The sequence below is a fragment of the Ambystoma mexicanum genome, chromosome 4p (genome assembly GCF_040938575.1).
Source record: "Ambystoma mexicanum isolate Mex_15411 chromosome 4p, UKY_AmexF1_1, whole genome shotgun sequence".
In the NCBI taxonomy this organism is placed as follows: Eukaryota; Metazoa; Chordata; class Amphibia; order Caudata; family Ambystomatidae; genus Ambystoma; species Ambystoma mexicanum.
The window spans coordinates 754,765,064-754,773,059 of record NC_090927.1 but is presented as its reverse complement, the minus strand read 5'-3'; the positions used below and the strand labels follow the sequence as shown (position 1 = coordinate 754,773,059).

At 45.9% G+C, this 7,996-nt stretch overlaps 1 pseudogene; it reads right to left on the bottom strand.

The window, feature by feature from the left end:
- Nucleotides 1–1,421: 1,421 nt before the first annotated feature.
- Nucleotides 1,422–1,987, bottom strand: LOC138452617 (histone H1-like; annotated as a pseudogene).
- Nucleotides 1,988–7,996: the final 6,009 nt, after the last annotated feature.

The window sequence follows — 7,996 nt, the reverse complement described above, 5'->3', positions numbered from 1 at the left end:
GCTCCCCCAGGATCTTACCAAGTGCTCTGATCATCTGTGCCAGCTCCCCCCACTCCCCAGATCGCCGTCTCACCTCCCCTGCCCTCTCCCTTTCCCCCACAACACACACTGTTTCTGTGACGCAGTTTGCTTTCAGATGTACGAGGACACAGCCAAGGTTACAGAAAAGCTTTGTGATGGAAAATCAGTCCCTAGATACCTTCCAACTCCCAAATTGTACTTATTTATTTATGTATTGAGTATTTATAATCTGCCCATACAGCAAAAGGTGTTTCAATGTGTAATAAGACAAGGGGGGGGGGGTGAAATAACAAAAAACGTTCCTACTAGGTCTTGTGTTATTCGAATCGTGTAAGTGCAGTAACAAGTGCAGGGGGGAGGGTTGTGGGGGAAGTGCTGGACAGAGCAGAATGCGCTAATGAAGGGGGGAAAGGAGGTGAAAGTAGGGGTGGAGAGCGCAGAATGCGCAAATGACCTGATGAACTCTAGCGACCCCCCTACCTCTAGACTAGGGACATTTGCAATTATTTTGACCTGCAAATGGCTTTTTCGCTACTTTTCATTTTGGGATATCCATTGCTATAGCCAAGGCTATCTCTCGCATTGAGAAAGGTAAAAAGATGGCAGACGTTTCATTTCTAAAAATACAAGGTTTTGGTAATTTACAGAGATATAGCTATCTATTTTTGAGAAGGAGGCACCCCCTACTCCGTCAAAAATTTTAAAAAAACAACTACATGGAATAACCACAAACCACACACATTCTTCTTTCAAATGCTTCATGTCCAAGTTGGATCTGTTCCAAATCCATCTAGCCGTTTGGGCTGTGCGGCCCGGCCCAAATGACCTTGTTTGTCTATGGAAAAATGAATGGGAAGTAGACCGCAACTTTGAAATATGTTTTTTTTTCCTACCTTTTTTTTTATTTTTTAACAAATCTTTTACGGAACTATGGAGTCAGGAAGGGCCTATGTGTCCCTAACCAACTTCAAAATGTCTCCCTAATCCGACACACAAATCAAAAGTTAATAACAATAGATGTTTTGGAGTTTCCTATATCAGTCTGACTTAACCTAACTATAGGGATATCGCTGCCCTAAAGTGGACTGTCTGGTGGAAGAGAATTCCATTCAAGTGGAGCAAGACGAGAGAAAGAGCGGAAGCGAGAGGAAGCACAGGGAGGGATAGGATAGGGAGGGATAGGCGCCACAAGAGTAGTCGAGGAGGCAGAGAAGAGATTATGAGAGGGCCGGTAGAGTTGGCTAGAAGGGGATAGATACAATGGTGTTGACATAGATTTGTGAACCAGGAGAAGAAATGTTGTTTTTTAAGGTCTTAGCAAAAGCCTATACTTCTTCTTGGGTGCAGCCTTTTTGGGCTTTGTCACTTTGGGTTTGACTGCCCTGGGCTTTGGCTCGGCTCTACTTTGCTGCTTTCACCTTTATGGCTTTGGTTATTGCAAGGCTCTTGGTGACATTCTTGGCTGGAGCATCTTTGAGCTTTTTAAGGGCTCTTGGCTTCTGCTAGTTTCTTTACCTTCTTGGGACTCCTCCTGACTGTGGCAGGAGCCTTTTGGGTTTCTTGGCAGCACCAGCAGGCTTCTTTGTTGTGGGCGTCTTGCTCTTTACCGCTGCTTTCTTGGCTGACTTCTCCTTGTCCTGCAACTGCTTCTTGTTGAGCTTGAAGGAGCCAGAGACCCGCTGCCCGTGAGCTGGGCTCCTTTGCTCACTAGGCTATTGACAGAAAGCTTGACTGTGCTGTTGTTCTTGTTCACGTCATATCCCTAGGCACCCAGAGCCTTCTTGAGGGCAGCCAGGGAAACTCCCTTTCTCTCAGGGAAGGCAGCGTGGCCTTGAGCATGACGCCAGACACGCTGGGCTCAGTGGGCTTTTTGGCCTTTCCCGAGCTGGCTGTTCTCTTCTGATTCTTCTTGGTAGCGGCAGTTTTCAGCTGGTGGAGCCACAGCAGCAGGAGCAGTTTCAGACATTGTTCTGCAGGAGGATTCGGTCAGCGCTCAATTTGAATCTGGCCCTGTTTTGCATCATCAGCCATCCAGCCTTGTGACAGTATGAGGACGTAGGTGTGAAGTGAGGGAGGGAGTCCTGGTAGCGTAGTTAATGGTTTTGTTGAGTAGTCCAGTTTATTGAAGAAAAGACTCGTTAAGAGATGCTTGGTGGTGTTGGAAGGAAGCAGGTGCCTGTTTTTCCTAATATTGAGGAGGTTTCGGCGAGTTGCCATTGCAGCTTTGGAGATAAAATTAGCGAAGGTATGAGAAGGGTCATAGATGACACAGAGGTTCCTAGTTGAAGAAGAGTAGGGTAGAGTGTCAGATCGGAACTGAACAGGCAGGGTAAGGGATGCCACAGAATATTTGGCATGGAAGAAGAGCACCTGTGTTTTTATAGAGTTTTACATCAGAGAGTGCAAAGTCATCCAATATTTAATGGCACAGAGAAAGTTGGACATTTTGATAGAGATCAGCGGAAAGTTCAGGAACAAGAAGAACATTTGTGGGTTGGCCACAAAGAGTTGATATGAGAGCCCAAACGAGGAGATTATTTGTCTCAGAGGTTCAAGCTCCACTCAAGTACAACAAGCATAGCACTGGTGCCTGCAATATTAGATTTCCTCAAGTACAACTGGCTCAGTTTGGATGTGAACGGTGTACACTCACCAAAGGAATCATCGCAGTATAAGCCCTGGCAGTTTCTGATCCTCTCGCACATAACAGTATGGACTTTGCAGTGCGGGCTCCAGATGTAGGACATGCTTGGCATGGGCCACTGCAACACAAGCTTCCCACAAACAGAGCACGCACAGCATGAGTCTCAGCAAGGCATCCCCCTTGCCAGTTCCAGCCCACCCCTCGCAGAAAAGCCAAAGCATGGGCCTCAGCAGAACGCCCTTCACCCATCCAGATCCACTTCCCACCCCCTGCCCCCATCTCCATGTTGAGCTCTTCATTAAGTGATCAGCTGGCCTAGCAATAGTCCAGGATGCGGATTGAAGCAAGGTTTGCAAATATGGAGCTGGGCATTTTTTTATTACGTTAACAGGGCACAACTGTGCTGGATTTCCCGAAAATAGTATTGCAAAACTACCTAAAATGCAATGAATGAACTGTGGGTCTCATTTTCTTAAATGCACGCAGAATTCTCGAGGGAACGAATGAATGTAAACATGGGAAATGTAATTTAAACATGTTGCTGAGAACTCGGTCAATAATTAACCATGACATTTTTAAATATAACTTGATGCAGTTTTCCAAAAATATTTAAAGGCACTACTACACAGCTTGCTTTTTTAATCTGAATTCACTGATAATCTCACTTAACACAGAAAGCTAACCTGCCAGGCTGTGAGAGCAGCTGTTCCTACTTTTCCCCTCTACTACCAGTGGCATAACACAAGCTGTGGGGGGACCTCCTGCAAGCCATGCTGAAGGGGCGCCCATGCGACTCTGCAAAAAATCACGAGTCGCACCACACTCTGGGTCTCCCTAGATTACCACGCTTGCGCAATACGCAAAAACATGTTGCTTAAGGGGTATGCCACACACTGTACTAGGAGAAAGATTTAAATATGTGTTTTAATGCAATATACAGCACACTTTCTGAGAACATTTTACTAAAAAGCCACCGTTTTTTCTATTGTTGTGTAGGGTAACAGCAATCCAAAACATGTTTAGTTTAGTTTAGTTTATTATTTAAATGGCGCGCCATACCCTGGGGCATCAGGGCGCAAGCAGACAAGGATATGCTCAACTTAGTTACAAGTACATGAAAGTATGAAAAAATACAGAGATATGCTGTGCTTGGTTACAGATATGCTCAATTTAGTTACAAGTACATGAAAGTAGGAAAAAAATACAGACATCAACAATGTTACAGTAGGCAGGTATGTACAAGGAAAGGTCAAGGAACTAGGGGGACAAGGTACATGTTCCTGCCTGGTCATAGGATAGTAATATACAGTTATGTACAGTGTGACATACCAGGTCATGCAGGTTAGAGTAGTTAGCTGTCATTGGCTCTCAGCTACCTAGTTAGGTTCTGTCTAAAATTGTCGAAAGGCTGAGGTTCTCTGATGTCATGGGGAGGGAGTTCCATAACTGCGCAGCCTTGACAGGGAAGCTATTTCCTCCTATAGTGGAGAGTTTGAAGTGCGGAACTTGGAGGCAGTTTGCGTTAGCTGTTCTAGTTGGTCTGGAAGAGGTTCTTTTACATAACCTGTCCATGAGGTAGGGTGGAGCTTTATTATTGAGGCATTTGTGGGTGAGGGAGGCGATCTTGAGTTGAATTTTATCAACGGTGGAGAGCCATTTATATTCTCTTCTTATAGAGGATATGTGCTCATTTCTGTTAATCTTGAGTGCTACTCTCAAGGCATTGTTCTGGAGGACTTGAATTTTGTGGATGGTCTGTTTATTAGCCCTAATGTAGAGTCCATTACAATAATCTAATATGGATAATATCAGGGCTCTGGCAAGTGTAATGCAGCTGTCTGTAGAGAGGAATTGTTTACTCGCTCTGATAAGTTTGCATGTGTATGCTGTAGCAGAGGCTAGAGAGTTAACTTGTTTGGTAAAGTTCATGGTGGCGTCTAGGTAGAATCCTAGGGTTTTCACTTTGTTAGCTACATTTATGTTGTTCCCATCAATAATGAAGTTGGCATAATCAGGGCTGAGTTTGGATATATAGGTAGGGGTGCCTACGATGATAAGCTCGGTTTTATCATCGTTCAGGCATAGGCCGTGTGTGGCCATCCATGCCTGAACAATGCTATGGATTCTGTTCACTAGGGCCAGATCCTTGGCGTAAACTCCTGAGAGCGGGAGGAGGATCTGGGTGTCGTCTGGTAGTTGGTGTAGGCGATACCCAGATGATCCATTTCATCAAAGAGGGGCTTCGTGAAAACATTGTAGAGGGTGGGTGACACTCAAGATCCTTGTGGTACACCGCATGTTATGGGGATTGGATCTGCTGAGGCTGATGGAGCGAAGACTCTCATAGTCCGGTTACTCATAAATGACTTGATCCATGTTATAGCCTCTATTGAGAAGTGGGCTGCAGAGTCGAGGTGACAACATAGGACTGTGTGGTCAACTAAGTCGAATGCCGCTGATAGGTCCAGAAGGAGGAGTAGGGCTGCTTGGGCATTATCTCTGCATTCGTCTATTTGGGCCTTAAGATCTATTAGAGCTGTCTCAGTCCCATGTTGCGGGTGGAATCCTGATTGGCGGGTTCCAAGTAGGTGGTTGGACTCTAGGAAGTTTTGTATTTGCATCTAAGCCACTTTATCTAGAATTTTTAGAAGAAAGGGCACAGTCGTGATGGGCCTGAAGTTAGTGGGAATGGCAGGGTCGAGGGTATGTTTCTTTAATAGTGGCAGTACCCAAGACTCTTTTAGGTTATTCGGTACTGTGCCTGTGGTAAAGGAGGAGTTGATAAATTTGGTTATAAATGGCGATAGTTTTCTCTCAGCATCCTTGATAAGTTGTGCTGGGCATTGGTCGCCTTTGCAGTTAGACGGTTTAAGTCCCAGGATGACCTTTTCTACCTCTATGGTCGATACCTTAGAAAAGCAGAATCGGGGCTTCTTGATTAGGCTGTGGTGGTGGCGCTAAGCTCTGAGGGATGTGAGGCGTTAGGGATGCCTTCTTGAGAGCAATTTTAGTTTGTAAATTAGCTACTTTATTTGTTAAGGCAAGTTGTATGCTGGAGCACCATTTTTTGTCCTTGGTGCAGTTTTCTTGAGGTACAACGGGAGTTTCCAATTCTTTCAAAATGCTGAACAGTTCTTTGACACTAGATTTTGATTTAGATATTCTAGTATTATGGGTTTCCTGTTTGGCTAATAGTATTTCTTTCTTGTACTGGGAGGAGGCTTTGGAGAGGTTGAGTTTATTTTTGACTGATGGGGAGAGTCTCCAAATGGTTTCAGGTTTTCTTTTGGTCAGCCTGAGATTTTTTAGATGAGGCGTGAACCATGAGTTGAGGTGTTTTTTCGGTTTGCTATTTCTTAGTTTGAGCGGAGCTAAGTGGTCAAGGGCTGAGTTCATAGCTTCATTATAAGTCACCAACAGTGCACATGAACATTAATGCTTTGCTATTACAAACGCCATGCCACAATCAAAACATGTCCAACTGGCTGCACAATGTAGACCAGTGTAGACATATAATAACATTACAGTAAAGCATGCCAGGCCACATTAAGACATACCTAGACTGGTTGCACCAAAATGTCAGTCAAAGCAAAAACACTCATCAAGAAGAGAGCACACATTCAAGCCTGGGTCTCGCGGCCTCTAACAACAAAGCCAAACTCTTTGAAATCTGCAAGGAACTGGCCAATCGTGTTAAGGTTGCTACCTCTCCTGTTTCCTCAACAGGCCCTCTGTAGGGCTATGGCCTCTCGCATCTCCGCTAAAACTCAGGACATCCTGTCCACTATCTCCTCTTCCTCTCCCTCTTCCTCTCTCAGCCCCTTTGGCCATCTCTCCCTCTCCTCCTCCTTTCTCCTCTTTCTCTCCAACACCTGACAAGGTTTCTAGACAAGTCCCATCTATGGAAGTGTCGTCGAAACAGGTGCTCGCCTGCTCCTCCAGAACCATTCAGGACCACATTGACACCCTTCATCCAGCCTTTGCCGATTTCTGTAATCATTCTTTGGCCACTGGAACTTTCCCCTTTCCCAAATTCGTGGAAAAGCTGGCCAACTGCCAGCTTACTCTCCACACTGAATTTGTTGGTTGTCTCCCTGACCATCAGTCTGGCATAAGAGCTGCCAGAGGCATGAAAACTGCTTTCCTGAACACCTGTGAAGATCTTATCTATAACCTTGATTCCAGTATTCCTTCTGTCCTCATCTTCCTGGAACGTTCCTCTGCTTTCCACACGGTCAACCACACCATCCTGATCAATTGAATTTGTGAGAACCTGGGCATCATGGATGAGGCCCTGGAGTGGCTGACCTCCTTCCTCTTGGACAGCCCCTCTCAGGTCCAACTTTGTCCCTTTCACTCCGCCACCTCTCTCCAGGGCTTTGAATAAGCTTTGAATAACCATGCTGCTCATGCGCCCTCATACCCTCGGATCTGGTGCGCAATACAAATGAATAAACTAAACTAAACTAAACCCTGCTTTTTCAACCTCTACTTGGCCCCTTTGACTAATCTCTACCTTCTCCTCTAACTTACAGTGTTATGCGGATGACACTCAGTTTTCCTTCAGGCTCCCCTCAGCCTACGCTCCTCTCTCGCTCATTCCTGGTGTCATTTTAAACTCCACTCTCTCTTTCTCTCCTCACATCTCGGCCGTTGCCAAGAAGTCCCACTACCAGCTGCACCTACTCAAAGGGACTCTTCCATTTCTCACTTTCCCCCAGAAGCTCACTGTCTCCAGAGCTCTGGTTCTCTCTCTAGGTTGGACTACTGCAACAGCCACTTTCTCAATCTGCCTTCCTCTACTCTCCACCCTCTGCAACTAATCCAGAACAGGACTGCAAGACTTATCATTGGCCTCAAGCCCAGGGACTGTATCTCTCCAGCCATGAAATCTCTCCACTGGCTCTTGGTGGCTGCAAGGATCAAGTTTAAGAACCTTTTCATTGTCCACAAGGCTTTTTGGGGCTGGGATCCGCACTACATCCAACGCTATCTTCCAAAATACCTTCCTTCTAAAGCTTATATGCTTATCCAGGCAGAGAGTGGGTGGGTAGATCCTTCTCCCCAGCTGGTGCCTCTCACTGAAATGGCCTCCATGACCCTCCCAAACTTCATCCGGACCACCTGAAGTTCCGGAAGCAGCTCAAAATGTTCCTCTTCTCCTCTGCTTTCTCTCTCTCCCTCCCCTTCTGAACTACCTGACCTACGTGCCCGCTGTACCAACTGGTTGCTTGGCTACCCTCTGTCTCACTGAGTTCAGGCTCTTTCTTGATCAGTCACCCTTGCACTGCCTCCAGGCCTATCACGCAGTTAGGGGCTGTAACTGTAACC